We start from the raw sequence: 26,216 nt of genomic DNA, 5'->3' as shown, positions 1-26,216 counted from the left end.
CTCCCATGTGTAAAGATGGGATAGTATAACAAGTTTATCCTAACTTTAGAAGTGCAAAGGCATGCATGTCTGACATCAAAACCTGAATCACATGGGTATCCCTCTTTGAGTCTACTTAATAATGTATAGCCAAGAGGCGGACAGGTGTGGCCCAGGCAACGCGAGGGTTTGTGGGTCTGTCTGGTATGGTTGTTGACTTTTTTTTTTTTAAATATCTGGTTATGTTGCAGGAAATGGCTCTTTAAATGTTAAAGGTGCTTGGCTGTGCAGGCGTCTTTGGTTGTCTCAAAAAATCTGCAATTCGGCCTGACGACAATGTTTGTAATAAGAGTGAAAATAATGATTTTCAAATTTTATTTTAGCAGTATCAGTTAAGTAGATGGCATTTGAAGACTTGAAGGAACCACTATTATTTTGGGTGCACATCGTAGGAAAATTACTGGCACACGGAAAATGTGGGACTGCATTTGAGTTAATGTGATTTGAAGGTAGTTTATAATACGAGGATGACAGACAAATAGGAAAATGTGCTAATAAAATATGGTAATATAAAGTACGTCTACCCGTCGCTGCTTGGAAGACATTTTTTTTTTTAGGTTGATTGTGTACACGTGGTCAGGGAAAAAGCTACTATTCAGTGTACTAGAGTCAGTTGCCAAAGTTGGCCTATCTGCCCCACGTTGAGCGCTATGAAGGGAGGAAGCAAAATGTCAATGACAGTTGAACCAACTAATGGGCAAAGAGCTGGCCCGAAGGTAAACGGTGTTTGCGAGCGCCTCTCTCTGTCTAAAAAAAAAAAAATATATATATATATATATATATATATATATATATATATATATATATATATATATATATATATATATATCCCGTTTTTTTTTATTTTCCTAGAATTGTTACATAATTTGAACTTTCATCCGGCCATCGCCATCCAGTGGTCTGTCGTTCACATTTTTCTTCCACCTACTACAGCATGGGGCATAGGTTTGCCCACTTCACACAAAATCTGCTCATTTGACTTAGTGACTGCATCCTGTCCCTTACACAAGGAGCACACATCCACGCTTAACCTTTAAATGTCAGGGACCATTTTTTTTTAAGCCATTGGTGGGGGTTTTTCATTGGAGTTTTTAATGTAACTGCAGTTTCTTTAACCATGAAGTTTGCAAAAATACATGACAAAACAATCCCCGATAACGCAAAACAGCTTGTTTTATTACATGTGGCTATGATAATATCCAGTGTGTCCCCACTTACTTTGTATGAGCTGGTGTCTGGAATGCGAGTTGATGTGTGGTGTCGAGTTGAAGTATAGTTTTAGGGAGGATGAATACAGAAATGGACCTATCCGCTTTTGCTGTGATCTGAGGGCCTAACGCGGAAAAAGAACATAACTTCAACTTCCTACCTGAGTAACTCTAGGCTCTTATGAAGTTCACGCCTTCTCACTACATCAGCTGCACGCAGCTATTTCAGATTATCTCTGAAGGTAGAGGTAATAGAATGGCCATACCGAAATGCTGTTTGGTACACGGAACTTCGAGGAAGGATTTTAGTACGAAACTCCGTTTTTGTTTTGTTTGGTGAAGCTGTTGCTCGTAGGTACACATTTCATGTGGACACCCAAACCTCAGTCTACGTGTCGTCTTCCCTTGGTGGTTTTTGGAATGAGAGCTTTACTCATGTTGTCTTACCTTAGCACTGCCATTCGAGGGACTGCACGGCTGATGGGACCCCCTCCAGGTCTTATGTAATATAGTGTCGGTTACGAAGTACCCAATATTGGAGGCTAGAAGACGAGACTTGTCTGATCGTTCGATGAGATATTGCCTATAGGAGATGATTATTGTGCTGCGAGTCCCAGGAGTCCTATTCTGTCAATGATAAACTTCATTCATACTGTGTGTTTTAGCAGAGCTTTAAGTATTGAATATATTTACAAAGCTTATCTGCTTCGACATAGACCTAGATCACGCAAAGCTGTTACTTCATTTGTAAGTCCTGAATGGCATTTCACTGGGTGTTTGTTTTGAGAAGACAGTTGTCCGATATCACTTTGTGGTGTAACAAATCCAGTATCACTGCCTTGCATTATGCCAGTTCTTAGTGGCTGAATCAAGATGAAACCTAAGCCAGCAGTTTTTACTGTCAATCATATTTTGTCTTTAGCACAGATTGGGTCATGTCTTTATATTCGTGGCACACATTAGGCTCCTTGATGTTGGTAGATGTAATTGGACAAAAATTCTGAACTTTCCAAACATATTTGATTTCTTTCAGATTTAGGACGGCACTGTGCTATCGTTTTGGAGCTTTTTTCTTCATTCCAAAATAGATATTGTTCTCTTGGAGGAATCTTGTGTAATACCTTGTGAGCCCCATATTTAGCGCCTTTGTTTACTGCGCCGTAACTGGGGTAGTTAGTTAGCTTCTCCTTTGTGGAGATGTGTGGCACAATGGTTAGAGTGGCAGGCCCTGATGCAGAGATCTGGCCTGGGATCAGGGTTCACTCCCCACCTTGGCGGGTCTTGTGCTCAGTTCCCTTGGACCAGCTAATTCCTGCCTCAGTGCCTAATCTAATTAATGGGGCCCACCCTCTAACTATGGGAAATAGATTGCTTAATCTCCAACGGCCCTGACAATGCTTGGATGCGTTGCTTCACCCTGGGGGTTGCCCAGAAGTGGGCACCTCACAGGGAAAAGCCAGGAGGGGTTCCACAGCGGTATGCGTACAGCACCTTGAGACCCTAACGGGTGAGTAGTGCGCTATACAAGTGCAAAGTTTACGTTTTTACGTTTCACGTTTTTGTGTGCCTAGACGGGATTACAATGACCAGTTTTTTTAGGTCATCTCCTACCAGGAAGTGCAGCTATATGCTTTGCTAAAACATCTGGGGTGTTTGAAAAGCTTCCCTGGAAATCATTACGCCCATTGTTTACCATTTTCTTTGTTTTACTCGCATTTGCTTGTTTTTGTTAGGCTTTATTAGTTTTATGCTGTCCACCTCGAGTTGATCCCTTTGTGACCCACACTCTATTTACTGCATCCTTCCACCAGTGCTCGATTTCTGTAAACGGGTATTAAAATCTTGTTCTTATGTTGACGTTTGTGCATTAAAAAACGGAGGTCGAACGTCAAGCTCCGTCTTCCTGGGGAGCTAGGTGTTTACTATTCTTGCTCTGATTTCAAAGGAAGAGGATTTTTGTGACAATTATTCTAACATGCTTGTCTATAAATGAACTGCAGCTATTTCACAGTATATCTCAATTACAGAAGCCCCATTGAAGCACATTTATGGTAATTCTTTAATAGGGAAACAAATATTTTAATGTAATCCATACAAATCAGTGTGATGACATTGCCACACATAATCGTTTGTGCGCTGCATACTTTTCAGTAAAACTGTCAGTGCAAATGGGGTGGTAATTTCAGTTGAAGATGTGTTGTCTGTAAAGGCAGTTTGCTGCCAAACCATGGATACTCCACTTTACCCCACTCCATGCTGCACCCTACTCTGCACCACTCCACACTGCGTCACTTCACTGCACGACTCTATATTCTGCACCAACATACTCTAAGCCAATGCACTCTTAGCGACCCTTCTCTGCACCATTCTGCTATTCAACCATGCACTTTGTGCCACTGTATTCTACACCAGTGCCCTCTATTCTGTACCACTCTAGACTTCGTTACTCTGCCCCACTCTAGTCAATACCAATGCACTCTACCCCTCTACTTTTCTATGCTCCACTGCACTGTACACCATTCCTGTAAGGAAATGCCTCCTTGGCCTGGTTACCCCCTGCCTTTTTGCTTTTCCTGATGCTAAGTTATGATTTGAAAGTATGCTGGGACCCTGCTAACCAGGCCCCAGCATCAGTGTTCTTTCCCTAAACTGTACCTTTGTTCCCACAATTGGCACAGCCCTGGCACTCAGGTAAGTCCCTTGTAACTGGTACTCCTGGTACCAAGGGCCCTGATGCCAGGGAAGGTCTCTAAGGGCTGCAACATGTCTTATGCCACCCAGGGACCCCTCACTCAGCACATACACACTGCTTGCCAGCTTGTGTGTGCTGGTGGGGAGAAAATGACTAAGTCGACATGGAACTCCCCTCTGAGTGCCATGCCAACCTCACACTGCCCATGAAGTATAGATAAGTCACCCCTCTAGCAGGCCTTACAGCCCTAAGGCAGGGTGCACTATACCATAGGTGAGGGCATAAGTGCATGAGCACTATGCCCCTACAGTGTCTAAACAAAACCTTAGACATTGTAAGTGCAGGGTAGCCATAAGAGTATATGGTCTGGGAGTCTGTCATGCACGAACTCCACAGCACCATAATGGCTACACTGAAAACTGGGAAGTTTGGTATCAAACTTATCAGCACAATAAAGGCACACTGATGCCAGTGTGCACTTTATTGTAAAATACACCCAGGGGGCATCTTAGAGATGCCCCCTGAAAACATACCCGACTTCCAGTGTGGGCTGACTAGTTTTGCCAGCCTGCCCCACACCAGACATGTTGCTGGCCACATGGGGAGAGTGCCTTTGTCACTCTGTGGCCAGGAACAAAGCCTGTACTGGGTGGAGGTGCTTCTCACCTCCCCCTGCAGGAACTGTAATACCTGGCGGTGAGCCTCAAAGGCTCACCCCCTTTGTTACAGCACCACAGGACATCCCAGCTAGTGGAGATGCCCGCCCCTCCGGCCACTGCCCCCACTTTTGGCCGCAAGGCTGGAGGAGATAATGAGAAAAACAAGGAGAAGTCACTCCCCAGTCAGGGCAGTCCCTAAGGTGTCCTGAAGGGACTCTTACTTTTAGAAATCCTCCATCTTGTAGAAGGAGGATTCCCCCAATAGGATTAGGGATGTGCCCCCTCCCCACAGGGAGGAGGCACAAAGAGGTTGTAGCCACCTTCAGTGCCAGTAGCCATTGGCTACTGCCCTCCCAGACCTAAACACACCCCTAAATTCACTATTTAGGGGCCCCCAGAACCGAGCAAGATAGATTCCTGCAACCTAAAGAAGGACTGCTGACCTGGAGCCCTGCAGTGAAGACGGAGACAACTGATATGGCTCAAGCCCCACCGGCCTGTCTCCCTACTTCGACGAAAAGTGCAACAGTGAGGCATCCAACAGGGACCAGTGACCTTTGAAGCCTCAGAGGACTGCCCTGCATCTAAAGGACAAAGAAGCTCCAGAGAACAGCGGCCCTGTTCAACCAACTGCAACTTTCTGCAACAAAGAAGCAACTTTAAAGACCCCACGTTTCTCGCCGTAAGCGTGAGACTTTCCACTCTGCACCCGGCCGTCCCTGTGCTGCTGAGGGTGTACTTTCTGTGCCTGTGTGTACAACAAATGCTTAGCACTACCATCTGGTAAGCCTACTGCTGGACCACACTACCACAAAATAGAGCATTAGAATTATCTTTTTTGCCACTGTCTTCCCTCTAAGGGGAACCCTTGCACTCAGTGCACACTATTTCTTACTTTCTTACTTACTTTCAAATAGTATATACAGAGCCAACTTCCTACAATTCTAGGCTACTCTACTCTGCAACACTGCATTCTAGGGCACTGTATTCTATTATCTACCTCTCCATGCCATTGCACTCTACTCGGAACTGATCTACCCCGTGCCACTACACCACTCTGACAACCCATATCCCAGACACCCCAGAAAGTGGTAGGCTGGCCACAGGTAGCCTACCCGACACCAGTAGCAGAGTACTCAAACTGACTCCTCTCAGTCTTTTTATTACCCCCCCCCCCCCCCCCCCCCAAGCAACTTGCTATCCCTAACCAAGTGCGCCACTGCACTCTGTGCCACTCTGCTCCACTCTACACTGCAGCCTCGTGAGGGTAGTATGCGCTATATAAGCACAATGCTCTACACCACTGCAGCACTTCCCGCCAATGCACTCTACAGTTACACTGCACCCAATGCCGCTTTATAACACTGCTGTATACCATTCTATGCTGTGGCTCTCTGCACCACTTGACTTTACACTGCTCTACTCTACATCACTGCACTCAACACCAGTGCACACTGTACAGGACTGTACTCTGCTAGACTGCATTCTACGCTACTGCACTCCTTTCTGCACCACTCATCTATGCCTCTCTACTGCACTCCACGCTAATACTCTGTTGCGCTACTCTGCATCACCCCACTCACTCTGGTCTACTCTACTCACCTGCACCCTACCCTGCACCACTCCCTTCTACTCCACTTCATTCTGCTCTTAAACAATCTTCTCTACGACACTGCACCCTACGCATTCTACTCTACCCATGTGCCACTCCACAGTGCGTTGCAGCACTCCACTCTAAGTCATGGCACTCTACGGTAATGCGCTCTGTCAAGCCACAAACAACCAATGTACTCTATACCACCTCACTCTGTGGTAACCTGCTTTGTACTTTACACCACTTGAGTCTAGGCCCCTCCCTGACGTTCAACTCCAGCCAGACACTCTACCACTCTAAAACACTTAACTCTGCCGCTGTATTCCACTAAGGTATACTTCGCTCTACCGCACTCCATTTTATTCTAGTCTTCTCTGCTACAGTGCACTCCAAACTGCAGTACACCCCAATCTACCGCACTGTAACCCACTCCAATCTACTTCAATCCACCCCACCTCACCCCACTATTAGCCATGTTGAACAACAGCCACACTCGTGTACAACATGGCTAAAACGCATTGCCAAAACCGATAGCTCTCACATAGGTGAGACTCTTGGCGTTGCCAACGCTTGTTTATTATGATCATTATTTTTAATGATGCTCGTAACAGTCTCTTTTTGTGGTAATGCTCATTGTGGATTCTCTTGGAAAGGGACCTCTTTCCTCAGTTCATTTCTTGGAGGTCAGCGGGTTGTGTGTGCTGGAGGTTGTGAGTGGATTTTTGAACAAGGATAGAGGCTTTAGCTTCTGGGTAGTCATCTAGTGAAGGAGGCACTATGGGACGGGAGACTAGCAACTCCATGAATCTGTGGATTATGACCTCAGTGATGGGAGGCATTCTGATCACGTCAATGCCAAACCTGAGTACCCTGAATCCCACAGTTTCGGTGTATAATTGTGAGGGCTCACCCAGGAACATAATCTGTGCCTATGAGATCAAGAGATTGCATCCTCGGTACACATCCTTGTTTTGTGAGCACAAGACGGAATCTTGCACCTTTCCGCTTTAAATTCACTCAGGATAGTAGGTGCAGCTGTTTGCCTAGTAGGGCTGCTCAATTTTGGCAAATGTGGAATTTACTAAATGGTTCTCGAAGCTCGACTTTCCCCCCTCTTTCTAGTAGTATATATATGGGCTCTTTAGTGACTAATGTACAAAGTGTCTTATTAAATAGCGGCTTGTAATTTTTGGCTCCAGCATCAGTTATTCTCAGGCAGCAAACTGCTTGTGATTTGCATTGCCAGGGACTTAGTTTACAGGTTATGGGGCTCACCTTCTGTAAGGAACACTTATATGGTATTTGTGAGTGAAAGTATTAGTCCAGATATTAGCTTGATGGACTTACCTGACATTTCTATACTCACACTTTTTTAATTTCTCTTTTTTTTTTAAGAGAAGTAAGATGAGTGCTTAGCTGGTCTGATGGTTGGTTGCCTTTCAGTTTTTTTTTTTTTTTTATCCCACTATTTTTTTTTTTTCTTTTTTGTACTGGCTGTTTAGTATAATGCTTACAGCCTAGTTTGGTTTGTTTCGGGAACAGCAGCAGAATCTGTTGAACCTGCAGCATCAAAAAAGCAAGGCACATCCATTGGAAAAGGTCTTGGGAGATGTGAAGAGCATACTTCGACAGGCGCAGGCAGATGACAAAGGTTTGACTTCTGCTCAGGATTCTGCTCCTCTTTTCCACTCTCAGAAACTTCCTCCATTACCGCCAAAGGATGCGGTTCCACCACTTCTTACACCTGATGACACTACGGTATGATTCTAAAACACCAATTCTCAGTGTAGTATCCAAAGATTACCAGTGTTGTCAAACAATCACCTGGGTGGTTTGTGGAACATAATAGATGGCAATGATTCTGTTCATAAATCTGCCCAGGTGGAGAATGTTTATTCAGGATGAGAGAAGATTTACAACTGCCTCACGTTTTGCATGGGCAGGAGTAGATGTGTACATTTTGTTAATTTTATATCTGCAATTTTTGTAAAATATTTCATGGAAATAAACCAGCCCTTGCAGGTGTCGCTCTTCTCTGTCTCACTCCTTGTCTGTGTGTATATTTGTGTACATTATTTACTGGTAGTTGCCAGTAGGTAGCTATAGTTAGGACCTAGTTTCCCTAGAAAAAATCTTTTTTGACTTAGCTATATCGCTGGTGCTGTTCGAATTTTCATGAAAATTTCCCAAAAAGTGTCAAATTGGGTCTTGTGCAAGGAAAGCTTCAGAGTGATCTTTCATGCGGGGGCCCGAGGGGGGGAGGGGGGGGGGGGGGGGGGGGGAAGAGGGCATGGGTGTCAGAAAATGTGCTTTACCCATATAACCATAGAGATTTTAGATTTGACTGCAGCCTGAACAGCTGAATGGAATTACACCAAACTTGGCAGGAATGTAGCTGTTTCAGAAAGGGAGATATTAGAGGAAACCCAAATTTAGATATCTGGGTGGAGTCTAAGCACAGATCCCATGGTGAAATCTGATTGACTGTCAACCAGTAAAAGATGCCAGCAATTTTGGCACCAAGTATACATGTTAGCATCCAGTTGAAATGCATTGTAGTGAATTGCAGCTTTTGAGTCACAAAAAGAACATATAAAGGATGATATATTTAAGTTACAATATGAATTATTTGTCGCTAAGGTGATTTTACCCAGTGAGATTTCATGTATCATGTTGGAAAGAATGTTTTGAGAGATCTTATGTTTTCCCATGGAGGTTATTGAAGATATAAGAACCTCATTTTTATCATTTCTAAAGTAAATGCTTCAGGTATTAGTTTGGATTACATCAAGATAAAGTTGGGGAACCCACACTTTTGTAATAAATATAGAATGTTAGCAATCTAGTTGTTCATTAGAATACTGTGGAGAGTCAGATCTCGGTGTGTAACTTGGACAGGCAAGGTGGAGTTGGTGGGGACAGGAGGCAGTCATCCGTCCATTCTAGGCAGGTGTGAGGGGCAGTGGCAGGTCCATGGAACATAGTGATAAAAAAGATGGAGCAGGGACAAGTACACAGATATTGGAGGGAAGGAGGGGTAGGGTCAGCAACCGAAGCACAGGATAATCAGGAGGGCAATGATCGGGCATTTATTTGGGCAAAGGAAGGCAAGAGGAACAGACTGGGACATCAAGCTAAATGGTGGGCTGTGACAGCGCATTGAACCATGCAGGGAAGGAGGAAAGGGAGCTGGTGCATGGACTCTGTCAACAGAGGGGAGGAAGGACGTGAATGGGACAGCAAGCTTAAAGGTAGGTGTGGAGGGCAGTAGCAGAACAAAGGCCACACAGGGCTGTAATGAGGGAGCAGGGGGCATAGACTTAGTGGATATGAAGGAGGAGGACAGGAGTACCAAGCGTGTGTGTGTGGCAAGCACAATGCCAGGCTCTGCGTTCAACACAACACCCTCCATGCGTTGCAATGGACATTTTACTTTAATTTCAAACAAAAACCTAGAAACTCACTGTGAAAACCAAAGTGACGTTGGTGTCATGAAATAGCATTATAAACCCCTTAGATATTTACTAAAGAAAACAAATGTTAAAGGAATATTATAGTAGGTTTAGATTTTACACTTACAAAGCCGTAGAAATTCAGCTAGAAATAACTTGTGCCCTCGCCATGCACAGCTTATTACCCCAGACATTACATCACTCATGACATCTGACATCATTGGTAATATCACGAACACTTGCAGTAAAATTATTAATGAGAACTGTACATGGCAAAGACGAAAGTTTTAGTTAGTTGAAATGACACAGCTGAATTTCTATTGTGTTGTGCGTGTAAAATCTGATCGTCCATGTAACCTTTCGGTTTTAAGTGACGTGTGTATGTGTGTGTGTGTGTGTGTGTGTGTATATGTATATGTATATATATATATATATATATATACACACACACACTTGTTGGAGCAATGTACTGTAACATTTAAGTTTACAGAGGACCTTCTAGTGGGTTGTTTTTTAAGTGTTATCACTGTGTAACACATGTATACTTGTTAGAGTATCACCATCGGTCTTGTTTTTGTTGGATGTTGAAACGATTGCAGGTGTTGCTGGAGAATGCTACCGAAATGAGCCTAGGCTTTTTTGATCTACAGTGTTTTATCGTGGAGGACTGCGCTGATCAGTGTTCAAATCAATAGAATTGTAATGGTGTATGAATGAAAGCCGATTGTGTTAATTGTGTGAGTATTTTCATTGTTAGGCAGAAAGTGGACAGTTACGGGAAGGTAACTTGAGGCATGTAGTTGAGGGGTTCTCACAGCTTACTGGTGCTATATTTATAGTCGTAATATACCCGAGTTAAGTTGTCTGCCCTTTTTGTGGGCATTTTTTATTCCATATGGCCATTTCAAAAATAATCCTTTTTAAAAAAAAAAAAAAAAATGAAATTACAAAGTTATCATCCTATGTAAACAGAGCGAGTTGTCATTCCCAAAGTCACATATGAAAATCGCAACAAAAAAAAACGAATATATCAAAACAGAAAGGTTCATAGGTACGTAGCTACACAAATTAAAGCTGAAACACAGGTTGGTTAGAAAAAAGACCACGGCGAAAGGACTTGAAAATTAAAGGAAAGTCGAGGCCTAAAAGGTCATGAAGTACCAAATAAAGGGGAAGTTGTACATCAGCAGGGCGTGCATTGAAAACATGACCGCAGCAGTGGAGGAGTGACAGGTATTCGGACTCTTCTACAGGAGGATCAGCAGACTGGCAGTTGCATAGCGGAGTCCCCAGAAGTCTTGGGGGTCTAGTTGTAGGGGACAGAAGTAAGGTGCCTCCTTGCACTTCATAGTTGCAGATCGCCATGTCTTGTAATCATTTGGTGCAAGAATGCACCCTAGGCCGTCCCCAGTTCATTGTTAATCTGTGTTTGACTCGGAGAAAGGCCAAAGCAGTCAGACGACGAACACCCAGTGGAACGTCTAACACATACCCCCAACAGCTTTATCCACGAATGGGGCTCTGGTGACTTATGTTTCGTATCCTCTATGACCAGGAGAGCCTCTCATAAATATTGATATTGGGGACGCTCCCATATGAAATTGAGAACCCCAATGACCCATCCGCAGCGTAGGCACCTGCGAAGAAGAGATGGGTCAGTCTTTTGCTACCGTATTAGGGTGATGTCAGTCCTATGAAGGTACTTATAATACAGTAAATCATGTCTATAATTCATAAAAGATTATAATCTGTGTGTTGCAACAAGTGTAGTGGGTTTCGTCCGGGGCTCACCTAGTTCGCAGCCATGTCTGCCTGCGCCCGGGCTGTCTATGCTGGGACACATTCAGTTAAAGATTAGAGGTGTCAGTTGAAGTTAGAAGCTGTTAATGTGGGGGAGTCACCGGGCCCAATGTGAACCTGGCAGGGCTTTCAGTATTACGTACCTTGGTATACAAATATCCCCTGTCTAATAACCAAGAGAGCCATAGTAATGAAAACATTAATTATTGTGAAATGCAGAGTTTTATCGTGGCAACTTATCTGTGAAGAATCAAACTTCTCCAACTGCGTAGGTGTTTGGTGTAACCTTTTCATTTATTCGTTGGGTGCAAGTGTGGTCGGTGGGTTACTTAAAGACTTATTCGTTATCTGCCACCGACATATCATGAAGTAGCAGCAGAAGTTTGCACGTGATAGTTTCTGAAACGGTGATGTTGATGTTCTAACTCTGGTTTGGAAAATTAACTTTCTCTTTTCGTGTGAGGAGGCGATTTAGCTAATCGAAAATTGTATCCATTATATTTGTATCTTACTTTGTATTCAATCCTCGCCTACCTGGTGTGTTTTTTTTTTTTTTTTTTTTGTTTTTTTTTTGTGATACCTAATCAAGGAGCAATGAAAATGCTTCACAAAATGGTATTTGCAACATTTTTTTCTGCGCCTGCTAGGTATATTTAAGCATTACCTTTGTGTGTGTTAGCGGGAATGCTTTAAATCCTGTACTGGATTCCTCAAAGGACGAGGGAAGCAGTTGATGTGAGGATGTTTGAAAAATAGGTAGTGGCTTAGATTTGGCATAGAGCCTTAGGTTTTCAGTAATTCAGTTGTATGGTATGGAAAGAAAATGTATTAGCCTCTGACTGTTCAGTATAGTGATTTTGCGACTATAGTCATTATCATGAGTGCTTTAAGCTATCATAATGTCCTTTTATTACATAGCTGTTTTAATCTGCGTAAAGCTTGACGTTAACACAACCCCTCGGGTGGTTCGCCTGTTTAACTGCAGTGGGGTGTCAAAATTAGTGTCTTGAGGTTGAAGAAGTGCTCAAAGTCTTCCTCTTAGTCTGAGTGCTGTTCATTTAACTCGGGCTAATATTAGTGACAGCATAATTTAGATTTGTAGTCACATTTTTACATGCACCCCTAAGGAGTCTAGGTCTACTGCCTCCCTACACACAGTTTACTCTTACGCAACTAACATCTTTTACATCCATGATACCTGGGACTTGTATGGGTATTTTTCTGTATGTCAATTTCATGTCTTTAGAAGCTGCTCCCTGTATTTTAAAGATGCGCTCTACAGATGTGGAGTACCTATTAGGAGTTGCTGGGATGACATTCATGAGAAATTTCGAGTGAATGTCCCAGTCCAGTGACGAGGTGAAAACACCCACCCATCCCTCAAGGGTTCAAAATGAACCCCCCAAAAAATTTTTTTTTTTTTTTTTTTGCACAAAGTGAGGCCCCCCTTGCCAGAACAAATAATGTTTCTATAAAATATAAATGTCGAGAATTCAAGTGAGTATAATTCTGATCAAGTGAGTCAAGATCCAAGTGAGTGAATTCAAAGAAAATACAAACAAGAAATTTCCAACAATCGTTTTAAAGTCCAATCCAGTTCAGGAATTTAATGGTTTGCAAAATCAAAATTTGCTACAGCAACATCCATGAAGAATACTTCGAACCAACACGTGTTTCGTCATGGGGAATTCTTCTAATCCCCAGCGACTTCTTCAGGGCTCTATATCATAAATAAATAGTTGGTATTAGTAACCAAAATGCTCAGACTCTATAATGGGTATAATACAAAATATGTGAGATTTATATAAATATAGAGATAGAAAAAGGACACATTAGAATTCAAAGAAAACAGTCAATGGAGAGATGAGAGGAAAATGAAAGGAATAAAACCAATATTGTTTCGAATTTGTTTAAATCAATAAACACCTACGTAGAGAGAACAAGTGCTACCAATCACCCTAAAATCAAAATTTAACCGCTAATGTAATTGCCAACAAGTGTAATACCCCGTTCACCACATCAATCCTTACTGATAACAAAGCACAATGTGAGTATTGTTCAAAAATCCAAACGAATACAAATATTCGTGCACAGCTACAAATAATCTAGCATTGAGAGTATTGTCTTCGGAGTACCTTGAGAATTTCCGGTTATTTCAAAAATTATTTAAAGTCTTTCCAACAGGTGTGTGATGTTCCACAATAACCACTCGAAAAATACGTATCTAGTTGATCCAAAAGAACAAAATGCCATTAAATATAATGTTTACAACCGCTATATAAAAAATGGATCGATAAGTGGTCACATCGTGTATTACGTGTAAATCCAGAAGTCAAGGTAACTTCAGTACAATCAAAGAGGCCGTTTCGTTCTAAGCTAAAAAGATAAGATGCAACAAACAAGAGGGATCGCATAGGTAAGTTGAGTAAACGAAACGTGTTGCGTTTCCAAAATCAAATAGGTTAAAGCCGTACGGTGTTAGTCCCTAGTTTTAATATTCTTACCTATCAGCAAGGCACGTAGTATCGTCCATGCACTCCTAGACGCCGTGATGCGAGTCTTTACATGCACCCCTAAGGAGTCTAGGTCTACTGCCTCCCTACACACAGTTTACTCTTACGCAACTAACATCTTTTACATCCATGATACCTGGGACTTGTATGGGTATTTTTCTGTATGTCAATTTCATGTCTTTAGAAGCTGCTCCCTGTATTTTAAAGATGCGCTCTACAGATGTGGAGTACCTATTAGGAGTTGCTGGGATGACATTCATGAGAAATTTCGAGTGAATGTCCCAGTCCAGTGACGAGGTGAAGCAACACTTAGCATGACAACATGATTCCAGGAGAGGCTCTTTGATTTCAGCCACAGAGAGGTGAGCCTGTTGGGACCTATACTTGCTCTTAAGCTTTCCTAGTGAGTCTAGAGGAATCTAGATTGTCTTTGTCTAGGCCAAGGGATCTCGTCCCATTGGCTAGACCAAGTCACCCTGGTTATGAAACTGCTGGAAATAGGTTCCGTCTGTGCTTTTGGGTAAAAATGCTGGTCTTGGCCGAAGTCCTCGCCCTTTATCTCACTACTCGATATCTGATTTGTTGATGCCCCTGCCAGTAGGAAAACGCTGGCACTTAGGCTGCGAGCGAGATAGTCGATGAAAAAAATGGGGTTTAAGGATAGGGAAAAGAAAGGCGCTCAGGGTACTGATAGGCCACTTAAATCATACAAGGAGGCCTACACAAGGGAAAACACCCATCCCTCAAGGGTTGCACAAAGTGAGGCCCCCCTTGCCAGAACAAATAATGTTTCTATAAAATATAAATGTCGAGAATTCAAGTGAGTATAATTCTGATCTCCACCGCTGCCCAAAACCTAGAGACAAATTTAGGGTGAACTTGTAGTAACCAACTTCTGTCTCCCAACAGCTTACTGAACTTGAATTCTAGTGAATGGAATGTCCTTGGGTCTCCATCCCACTCCAGGTCATAACGGACACCGTCTCCAGCTGTGAACTTTCGTACTACAAAATAATTTTGTTCAGGTGTTGACCTAATTAGTTTAATTGATGCAAATCATTACTTATCACTAAGAATGCATTCGGTCACTACAAAAGTCCAGGAGTGGAAAGTGTTCGTAATTGCTGAGAAGGAGGTGATGACCCTACTCCGCATCGGCAACATCAAATTGTTACATATCGAAACTAATGGACAGTTAAGTTTTGGTCTTTGAAGTAACATTGGAAATCCTTTGACATATCATCTTATTTTAGTCCAGCGTGTACTGTGGTGTCCTGTGGCAACTCGGGACAGTTCATATATAACATTAACCTAATTATGGCATTATAGTTTTTGTTAGCCTTTATCTTTAGAAAGGTGAGACCTGCGTATAGATTATAAAATTACTTTTTGGCTGGTAAAGCCTTGTCTTAACCTCCCCATCTCTTGGAGTAAGCCATGATAGCTCGTCGTCACTGTCCTGTGAATCAGTCGTTGTAGAGTTGAAGTGCAATAATATCACTGCTCAAGGGCACGAGTGGCAAATTACAATATTATTGCCAAGTAACTCGGGGCTCTCTTTCCTCTTTAGCACACTGCTAATTTTGAAGAACGTATTTTGTCACTTTTCTGGAGTTAGATTGTCATAGTTTCAAGGATAGGCGCCAGCGTAAAAAGCAACCCAAATATTGTGGGAATTAGATATCTTTGCACGTGCTGTCCAGGTGCTTGCGTTTTTCTTAACTTTTGTAACACTCATGCAGTGCAAGTCATTTGAAGTGCTTTCTTTAGCTTTTGCCCTCCTTTGTAGGAGTTCACTGAGAGGAAAGTCAGGTGACTCAGTGACTGCCAGAGGTCACTCCCTTCCGAACGATAGTGCCTTATATCCCTTCAACATAGGTGGTGATAGTGGATCTGTTGTGCAGAAAAAAAATGTTTTACCTTTACCTCTGTAGAGACTGCCTAATGGTTTACCTATTTCCTGTAACGTGGGTTTCCTTGCTTACATGTGTGGAATGTTAAAGTATTTGATGCAGGCGTGGCTTGTTTGTGCTTTTTGGACGTGCATGCTGCAGATGATGATTTTCTTGGTAAACGGTATTTCTCCGTTTTGGATATGCCAGCCTGCACATACTCTTTTCCAAGTCACCATACCTGGAAAAGCCTGGTGGATGGATGGTTAATAGCCCACTTCTTTGTTCAGTCGTCATTTCCTTCCCCGCCCTTCAAATCTTTTTAAGTAAGCTGCTCTCCCTCTTTTTTTCCCCTCTGTTGCTGGCTTTTAAAGTAATGGTAACTGATTTGAAGTGCTGCCTTTGCTGGAATTTTCATATGGGTCCAGTCTAAATCGGTTTGACCTGTAATACTTGATTCGATTTTTATATGGACCGCACTCTCGGGGACATTTCACTATAATGTGTAACTGTTGAAAATAATCCATAAATATCTAAAAATGTGGGCTGAAGAGGCCATTGACTCAATTTAATTGAATACGTCCTCAAGTACTTGATGTGTATACTCTTAAATTGACAACAGTTTTTGTTTCAGCTGTCATTTTACGGACAGCAAATCTTTGGATACTTTGTAGCCTTATAAGAACATTCCTATTTCTTCCTGAGTAGAACATTATAGTAATGAATCCTTGTGGGAAGCTATCTTTACCGTGCACTAAAAACTACTCCATGCAGAGTCTGTGGATCCCCTGATTTACAGAGGCAAAAGTAGAAAGGACTAATGCTCTATTTTGTGGTAGTGTGGGCGAGCAGTTAGGTTTATCAGAGGGACGTGTTAAGCATTTGTTGTACTCAGAGGAAATACATTAGACACACTCAACGCATAGTAATTTAGCAAAATAACACTGGATCTGTCTGCAAGACCTGATGTATTCAGTAAAATGACTTTGATTCTGCCTGCTGCTTACCCTAGGTTGATAGCAGTGTTGCTCTTCTTTGCTGCCTCTTAACTAATTTGTGCAGATGATACCTCACTTCCTTTCTTGGCTGAGGATCACCGGCCAAGTACAGTTTCCTTACGCTTTGATTGTTTTTCTGTTTGGGGTAACTTTGTTGTTTCCTGCCTTGGCTTGTGCTCTGATGCACAGGTTTCTGCCCCTGTTTTCGAAACCATTTTATCAATAAGCGCTTGTGTTCACCACCTTGGTGTTTTCCAGACAGCTAGGATTCTTGCTCATGGTTGGTTTTTCGCATTTGGCATTCACTTGTTTATTATTTTATCTAATCAGAAAGTGCGTGTAGTTGTGGTGTGTGTTTTTTATCCTTCTTTTTTTTTTGTGGTTTTATTCATGGCAAAATCGACCCAAATGTATCAGAGCGCTTTTCCGCTGGTACCCCACCTCATCTTTACGTAGAGAATCTTCCTGGGAACCAGCCGATGTTCGCTCGTCGGGAGAGCTGATAATACAATATTGACTGCACTCGGGGGGAACTCGCCCATAATGCTTTCCGGGGCATTCCTTTTACGACACATTTTTGCCCATAACTCAGCCTGTGGTGGTTCTAGGACCATGGGTACACCATAAAAACGTTCTGCACAATGTGCTCTTTCTGACAAGGGCATCTGAGTCCCCACACTAGGTGGGGTGGGTGACTAAAATCCAACATCTCTCACCATTCAATGTCTCCTTACACTCCTCATGGCTGGCGCTTTTGTTTTACAGCTGGCAATAGTTTGTGTTCGAAAGGCCTTGTCATGTGGTTATGCCTTCTAGGGGCTGGTTATATGGTTACATGACCATGTTTCTTCCAAATGCTATTTTTATTGTGGTGCCCTCTCGGGACTGTTCTGACTATTACAGTCTAATGCAGTGGTCTTCAAACTTTTTAATGCCACGCCCCCCCAGTTGAAAAATAAAAATCATTGGGCCCCCCCTCAGAATTTTTCAGAATTATTTTAGAAAGATGGCAATGTTTAAATAGGTCTAAACCTATTTAAACATTGCAGTTAGGTACCGTTACCTTTTTAAAACTGCAATAACATGCTTCTGCTTGAAACAAAGGCTTGTTATCTGTATAATATTTCTTTTGGCCAGAGTTGGGCGCCCCCCCTGGGATCCCTTGAGGCCCCCCAAGGGGGGCCGGCCCCCCAGTTTGAAGACCTCTGGTCTAATGCCAAGTGTATAATGTTTTGTTTCTGTAGCTCTATGCCTGTTCGTTTATCGTTGGCTGTTGGTACAAATAGGCTTTTACTTGTATTCTTTTTGCTTACTGTGTCTGTATTGCTGGGTCTGGATGCAGCAGCATTTGTCACTCACACTTAAACATACCTGTTTGTCCGTGTGTCATGCATGTCGGTTTCCTTTTTATGCCCCGAGACCGGTCTGCTATTGTGCACTTTTTTCCGCAAGTCTCACCTTCACTCTGATTACCTGTCTTCATCTCTTTGTGTGCTCATTTCTTGAGGGTCTGGCTTGTGCCTGTAGTGTTTAAACGTCCGCGCTCCACAGCTAATAAATCCATTACAACCCACATATTTCCACTCCACACACATCTACTCTACTCCAAACCAAAACACATGGGTGAAAGACATAGTTACTTACAGTGCCAATGGCTCTAACTTTCACATTTGAGACCTGTTGGTATTGCTAACGCTTGTTATATATATACTTTGAACCCAAGAACTTTGTTATAAAGTAAGTGTGTTACTAAGCTTCAATGCTTTTCAGTTGTAAAAATCGACGATGCAGTTTCAGAGTTCTTCAGTGTTAGCCTGTGGAAGGAAAAGACATTCAGCAAACAAGCAGTTTGATGGCTCGCAGGACTAATGATGTAGACTTAAGGTGAGTACTGGGCAAAAGGGTCAGGACCACGACCGTTCACTCTCTGCAGCAGTGCAGCGGCTGGTTGGGGATTGGTCTCTGGATTTAGGCTGCAGGCTGTCGGGGGGGGGAGGGGGGTGGGGAGGGGCAGCAGTCAGGGACAACGAATAGGTACTTTGCAAACGTGGGGTGTTAAGGGGCATAGGTGCACCTTTGACTTGCTTCTGAGGCGCGTGGGTGATGGATGCAGGGGTGTCCTTATGTGTCAGGTTTCTTGACCATGAGCACTTGCGTCTGTGGTGGCCTTATGGGTCTGGACCAGTTGGTTAACACACTAGTAGTTCGGAGGATTTCAGAAGGCTCCTCTAGGGTGCCCTCTTGGTGCATGTATTGGTGACTCCAACTCTGGCATCAGTGTGTGCTCACCAATACAAGATGTTTGATACCAGACATCCCTATCTTCAGTGAAGCCATCATGTAGCTGAGAAACTCTTATTGACTAGTGTCCAGCACGTATATTTAAAATGGCTTCCCTGGTTACTCACTATGTATGAAAATCGACCGACCTAGCAGGGGCATTTCTGCTCATGCAGATATGCCCTCACATGTACTCATAATGCACCCTACCGTAGGGCTTTATGGCCTGCTAGAGAGTTGACTGGCATATGACATGGAGTGTTAGGTGACATGGCACACAGGCCGTGTTAAAAAAACCAAAAACACTTCTACCTAATCCTAGCGTACACTAACTGACGCCATTTTTTTGTTGGGCTTAGGTGGGCAAAAGGGAATAGTTCCTCAAGTCTCATTGAGGTGAGCGTAATCTGCATAATTTACAGTAGAGCAGTCAATTGATCTTCAGAACTGTGCCACATATGTTGGTTAAATCAAAGTAACCTCTGCTTACTCAGATCCTTAGTTGCCATTTTCTTTGAGTATGGTGTGACCTGCCACATGTAACACAATGGAACGATGAGTGCAGTGCTGTTCTCTTGTGGTTTACCAGGGAAATTCAGACATCGGGAGGATGCACTCTTCCTTGATTGTTAGAATGTTTGCATACTGCAGCTCCAAGGGTTTTAGGCTCTGGTCACGAGAGATGGGTAATTAATTTCCCTTCACCAGCCGATTGGCAGAGTATATGGATACCAAGGTAGCATGCAGAACAGTTTAGGGTTAGTCTTCTCGTTGGAAGAGTGAAACCTATGCTGACCTTCTGTTCTCTTTCGAAACAACCTGGCAAGCTGGGAAATCTTGCAAAGAAGAGTCCAGGAGTATGTACTTGTGTGAGTTGCTGATTTTTTTCACAGAAATACTTGCACACAGTCACAAATTAGGGGATAGGAGGTTGGGCCTGGAGGCTGTGAGCCACGAGATCCCTGCAATCAAGCTGACTGGAAGAAGAAAAGAAAGAGAACATCTTTGTGTAATTGCTAAATCTCTATGAAGAGTGAAAGCCTAGGTTGTCGCCAGCTATTTTGTACTTGAAAAATGTCATACCATGTTTAGCAGCATGACATGTGCAAAAAAGAGGAGAGTCTGGTTTTGGGTTGAATATGCAGTTGATCTTAAACTTTCCTAGATAGATCAGTCATGTATAGCTCTGGGAAGACAGTGTCGTGAAATCACCCTCATGGAAGCATGTTTTGCTGCAATATGTCTTCTCCATTTCAGTACGTTTTTATTGAGGTTGTTAGAAGTATTGCAGTGTGGTTAATTTTTTATTTTTGTTCATCTTGGTTGGCCATATGCAGACGGGCCAGTGGTGCAGCCAAGTACATGCTAGTGTGCTTGAGGGCCCTCTGGTAGAATTTCTTATATGAGGAAGAAAACCTATTAATGCAGTGACAGGTAGAGGGCACACTGGGCTCATACTTCAATCAAAACAACCAGTCTAGGGAACAATTTCAGTGATGTATACATACCTTCACATTCTGCTTTTGGCTGCAGCTTGATGATGCAGCATGCTTGGCTTCACCAGACTAATCCAAGTATTGTGCTGAATCCTGTGACTTGGTTCTGTTCTGAAGTTGCACAGATTCTCTGGAGACTAGGAACACCTCAAACCTCATGATTCACTACACAGATTTACCAAAGGAGAGTTGGTAGGCAACAGACGAAATGTGTAGTTCATTTTAGCCTTATGATGTCTTCTGGACAGAAAAGCCTACCTGGTTGTTTTGACTAGTCAAATGAGCAAGATGTAACAGGCATACTATCGGGGCCAATTGACTTTACAGTAAGTTATGCTTAGGGGCTTCAAGAATCAAAGTACCATGTTCTTCATGGCAGGATACAAAACATAACCTGTTTGATTTAAAAAGGGAAAAAAAGCTCACAAACATCGAGGTATTAGTCTTCAAGCACTAGCGATAGTCTTGATCAATAGATCGAACCCCTAACTAAGTCAGCTTGCAACTCTCAAACAGGAGTATCAGTAGACTACACGATGCGGCACTCCAAAATTACCCCAGAATGTAGCACAAATTATGAGGAAGGAAACCAGGCTGACCGGAACTTGCCTTGGTTAGGGAGGAGGATAAATATGTGGGAATCATTTGAGACAGTAGAGGAGAAATCAGAATTACATAAAGGGAAGTTACAAAAACCTTTGCCCAATACTATAATATCTATGAGGCAAAGTTCTTAGCTTGAATATGGGGTGATCGCCTTGTTCCTGGATTCATAAGATCTTCCATCCTCGGGAGAAAATGAGGGGTGAGTTACAACAGGGTGCTGGTGGTGCTACACAAACTGTTGGCAGTAATGACCCCTTTCGATATAGGTATATTGAGAGCCCTGGAAGGAAATAATGCTCCCACCAAACCTTCGATATTGCTATTGTTGTAATTCATAAGAAAGAGAAACACAAACATGAATGCAACGTCTATCCGCCAATTTGTCTGCTAAATATTCCGACACCAATCATGTAGTCAAATCTAGCAACTAGGCTGACTGGTTGTAAGCGCTCTTGTCCATAAAGATCATACTGGCATTATGTCCGGGCTCTCCAACAGGCATAACCTAAGGAGACTATATAACTGGCTTCCAGAAATGCTTCCGATTAAATACACTTGCCCTTTCTGTTTGCTGTATTAGGGTGATTTTGGCCAGGTTTTTTATTAGATGGTCACAGTTTTGTATACTAAGCCCTAGTTGGGTTCAATGGGTAAATGTCACACCACTTTAAGCAGAGGCACGAGATAGGCCTGTTTGCTCTCCCTTCTTTTGTTTGCACTTTGTATAGGACCATTGATATGCTGGGTTAGGTCGCTGGTGAAAACAAAAAGATTTGAAGTAGACATTTGCCCCACCGAAGAAATAACATAGCTGTATGCAAATTATATATCCTCTTATGTTGCACAATCTCGGTCAACCATTCCAAGGATCTTTTGGTTGCTTGGGGAATATAGAAGCTACAGTTTCTATAAAATTAATTAATTTGGGCACAGCGGTCTTATACAAAACAATGGATTCAGACCTGCCAGGAAATATACCTCTATGGATTAATATTTCTGAAGATGCACTCATATATCTTGGAATCAGTATAACATGGAGGGCAGATGTACTTATAGATAATAATTTAATGGCCCTATGAGACCTGATGGGTCACTGTCACTCAACTGCTTGGGCAGTGCAGCAATATTTAAAATGACCACCTCCCTAATTGCTTTTATCTGATATAGCCTGCGTTATGCTCCGTGTAGAGTTGTTTGTGCCTGAAGTGATGAGTGTAGTGCCTATATAGGCACCACCCCAGGTTGCGGAAGTCCGTTCTTTCTTTTACCACTTCAACACAGATACGGAGAAAAGCTTTTCCCAGCCACTTTTTGACTGACTTTTTTCCATCCCTTTTGTTGAAGATTTTTAAGGCATTCTCATGGTGTGACGGGGTGTCTGTGAGGAAGGCTGGTCTTAAGCCCTTTGGTGCCTGTCACTGACATTCGGGTAAGTCCCACAAGCATGAAAAGAACAAGAAATAGAAGGTCTTCAACTTTACAACTGTCTGAAGTCATCCAAAGAGCTGAGGGAGCGCCAGCATTTGAGACCTGGATTTGCTGTTGAGCAAGCGTCTTTGCTGTCTCTGCTCCTCCCAGAGTTCCCAGGCGCCAGGTCGACTCCTGCCCAACTCAGCATTTTTTGAGGCAATGCATCTCCTATTTCGGTGGCCCGTCTCTGCTGGAGTGCCTTTGAGCCCTGCTGGCTTGGCTTAGGAGCCCCTACTGGTCTTCCGCCGGCAGGTTTTCACTGCGCGTACGTCGGTCCCCTTGGACGGGTCGGGACTGACACCAGGTACATTTTGGTCAGGTTATCCCATTTGATCTGGGACCCGGTTGTGAAGATGCTGCCTATGGTCTTGGAAGAGCCCCGAGCCATACTCACTACCAAGCTATTGCTGTCTGGAGGGACAAAGCTAGGTTCCATATGCTGTGGGCTGGATACAAGAGACTAACTAGGCAGAGTGGTTTCATTGTTGATGGCTCTGACGTGCTACACCTGGTTGGGAACCACTGGATTTTCAGGGGACATTCAGACCCCGCTCATGGGCATGTCCTTTGGCTACCGTCTCTTCAGAGATGAGGCAGACTCCGCACTAGAACGCTTTAAGGACAGCAGAGTTACGACCAGGTCCTTTTCATGACCCCTCGCAAACCCCAGTCTGCCTTCTGCTCCTTTTTTGCCCATCGAAGGGTCTTCCAGCCACGTCTTTACCTTCCCAGCCACCACGCCGTACAGCTTCCCAGCCACAGCATAGCCAAGGACACACTACCTACATACCTTGTGGCTCAGGTAGTGAGAGGTTTGCTCCCCCAGCAGCCGCAGCCTCCAAGCGTCTCAGACTACCATAGGCATTCAGAAGAAGGCAGGATAGGCTATCACCTGCAACACTGGAGGTTGATGGCATCAGGCTGCTGTGTTCTCCACATTGTCCCAAAGTGGTAGTCTGTTTCCAAAGTGGTAGTCTGTTTCCAAAGTGGTAGTCTGTTCAATCCCAATGTGCTGAAGTCACACCTGTCCCCTTTTCAGATGCCCTCTTTTATTGGAGCTGTTCTGGACGCAGTGCTGTTTTGAGCTCATCGGTGAATTCATAATATTCATGCTATGAGGCATATATTTCAGCCTTTTCCTGGATTTCGGTGAGACTGGGCCTCATGGCCTTCATGCTGGTGACACATTCCTGCTGGCATACGAGGGCTCTGCATTGGTGCCTGAAGTTCCAGTGGGTGTCACCTCTGGAGAATCTCTCCGATATGGTCTCTCTTGGGGAGCACTGGAAAGGATCTCCAGTGGTGGTTACTGAACTGCAATTGTCAGTAAAATCTTCTCCCATCCCCACCAGATATGTCAGTAGTGAGAAATGCATCACCCCTGGCGTGGGGTGGCCATCTGGGAGAGATGGCGATTAGAGGCCTCTGGTCTCTGGTGGAATCCAGGCTCCTCGTCAACCCGTTCGAGCTCTGAGCGATCAGACTGCTTTGAGAGGATTTCTAGTGTCTATAAAGGGAATGCTAGTGCGGGTGTTTATTGATACCACCACCACCACCATGTGGTATTGCAATACGGATGAAATGTCAGGGGATTTACCTGGTGTTTCAACACCTGGCAGGTTCTCTAAATGTCGGAGCAGACAAACTCTGCTGTAGATGCCAAGTGGATCATGAATGGCAGCTTCAACCAGAGGTGGTGCAAGATCTTAGTTCAGCAGTGAGGAGAGTCTTCCTTGGATCTGTACGCCACTGCAGGTGGCTGTTGCTTGGGTACCCTTTTTGTGTCAAGTGGCGCTCCGGCCTCCAGTACGTTTTCTTCTGCCTGTACTACTATATTATACTACTCCTGCCTAGAGTTCTCAAGAAGATCAGTAATGACTGGGCCCAAGTTTTCCTTGTGGCCCTCAACTGGGGTCGGAGTCTGGTGTTCTAAGCTGTTGAGCATAGCCGTCTGTCTATGATCATGCTACACCTTTGGGGGGGATCTTCTGTTACAGCAGCAGAGGAGGGTTCTCACTCGAACCTGGCGACACTCTGCCTTCATGCGGGAGATTAAGCGAGGCAATTGATGGCTTTTGACCTTCTGTCTAAAGTCTGTACTGTTATCTTGTCAGCTCGGTGTCCCTACACCAAGACTGGTATACACTGGCTGTTTGAGCAGGTTTGTGGTGTGGTGTACAGCAAAACAGGTTGACCCTTTATCTGCACCCCTTAGCCTGGTCCAGCGGACTCTGCATTGGGAACTTATAAATGTTATTTATCTGCTATGTCTGCCTTGCTGCGGCTCCCAGATCAGCCTTGTTCCCAAGTCTCCTATTGGGGCTCAAAATCTACTCCTGGCGAGTTTTTTAATTTATGAGGTCGAGCTATTTTTAGATTCCACTCGACCCTTAAGGGGTTCTGTTCAATCAAACTGAATTAGCAATTAAGATGCCTTAAAATCTTAGTTAAGACTGCTCAAGCGCGAACTACCCAAAATAGCCACACACAAAAAGCTCTGCCTAGGAGTGGGGAAGGCCCGGCAGCAAAAGGGTTAAGCCCTACAAACTCCAGCTCCATTACACTGGACTTAAGTGCAGGGAAGCCATTTTACACGTGTACTGGACACAGGTACATAATGGTCACTCCAAACCTGGGCACGTTTGGTATCAAACATATTGGAATCATACCCCAATACTGTTGCCAGTATTGATTGTATGATTACATGCACTCTGGGGGCTCCTTAGAGGGCCTGCAGCATTGCTCCTACTAGTATTCTGGGGTTTTCTGTGCAGCCTGCACTGCTGTCACCCCTCAGGCAGGTTTCTGCCCTCCTGCTGCTTGACCAGCTCACGCAGAGGAAGGCAGAACAAAGGATTTCCTGTGGGAGAGAGGGGCCCCTTTACCTTGGAAATAGCTGTCACATGGCTTGGGAGGGGTAGCCTCCCTGTGTCACAGGTATGCTTTTGAAGGGCACAATTGGTGCCCACCTTGCATAAACCGGTTTTGCATCAGTCCTGGGACCCCCGGTCCCTGCTTTGGTGTGAAACTGGACAGTGGAAAAAGGAGTAACCACTCCCCTGTCCATCACCACCCCAGGGGTGGTTCCCAGAGATCCTCCAGGTGGCCACTTGATTTTGCCATTCTGAGTCCAAGGTGGGCAGAGGCCTCTGGGAGCATGAGTGGCCAGGTTAGCCAACCTGGTCCTTACCTCTTGAGGTTGCAAGTTCCTCCAGCTCCCCACTACTGATACTACTTCCTTGGGTGGAGAACTGCCTTTCACATTCCACTTTTTTAGTGTATCGTTTGGCCCACCCCTAGGGCCCTCACCGTTTGCTATTGCTTTTACCAATGCGCACTGCTTTCTGTACTGTTTTCTGATTGCTAATGTGTATATAATGTTTACTTACCTTCAGTTGTGGTATTGCCTATAATGTATTATAGTATTTATGTTGCCATAGTAAAGTACCTTTATTTTTGTAACAGTGTGTAGTTCTTTCATGTGGGTAAGGGATGTCTGACTATAGCGGTATTGCGT

General features: G+C 43.8%; 1 protein-coding gene across 4 annotated transcripts in view; it reads left to right on the top strand.

Annotated features, from left to right (window-relative positions):
• Positions 1–26,216, top strand: part of YLPM1 (YLP motif containing 1) — an 865,271-nt gene that overhangs the window by 5,545 nt on the left and 833,510 nt on the right. The window lies entirely within an intron of this gene.

The sequence above is a fragment of the Pleurodeles waltl genome, chromosome 9 (genome assembly GCF_031143425.1).
Source record: "Pleurodeles waltl isolate 20211129_DDA chromosome 9, aPleWal1.hap1.20221129, whole genome shotgun sequence".
Lineage (NCBI taxonomy): Eukaryota > Metazoa > Chordata > Amphibia > Caudata > Salamandridae > Pleurodeles > Pleurodeles waltl.
This window is presented reverse-complemented; position numbering and strand designations above follow the sequence as displayed.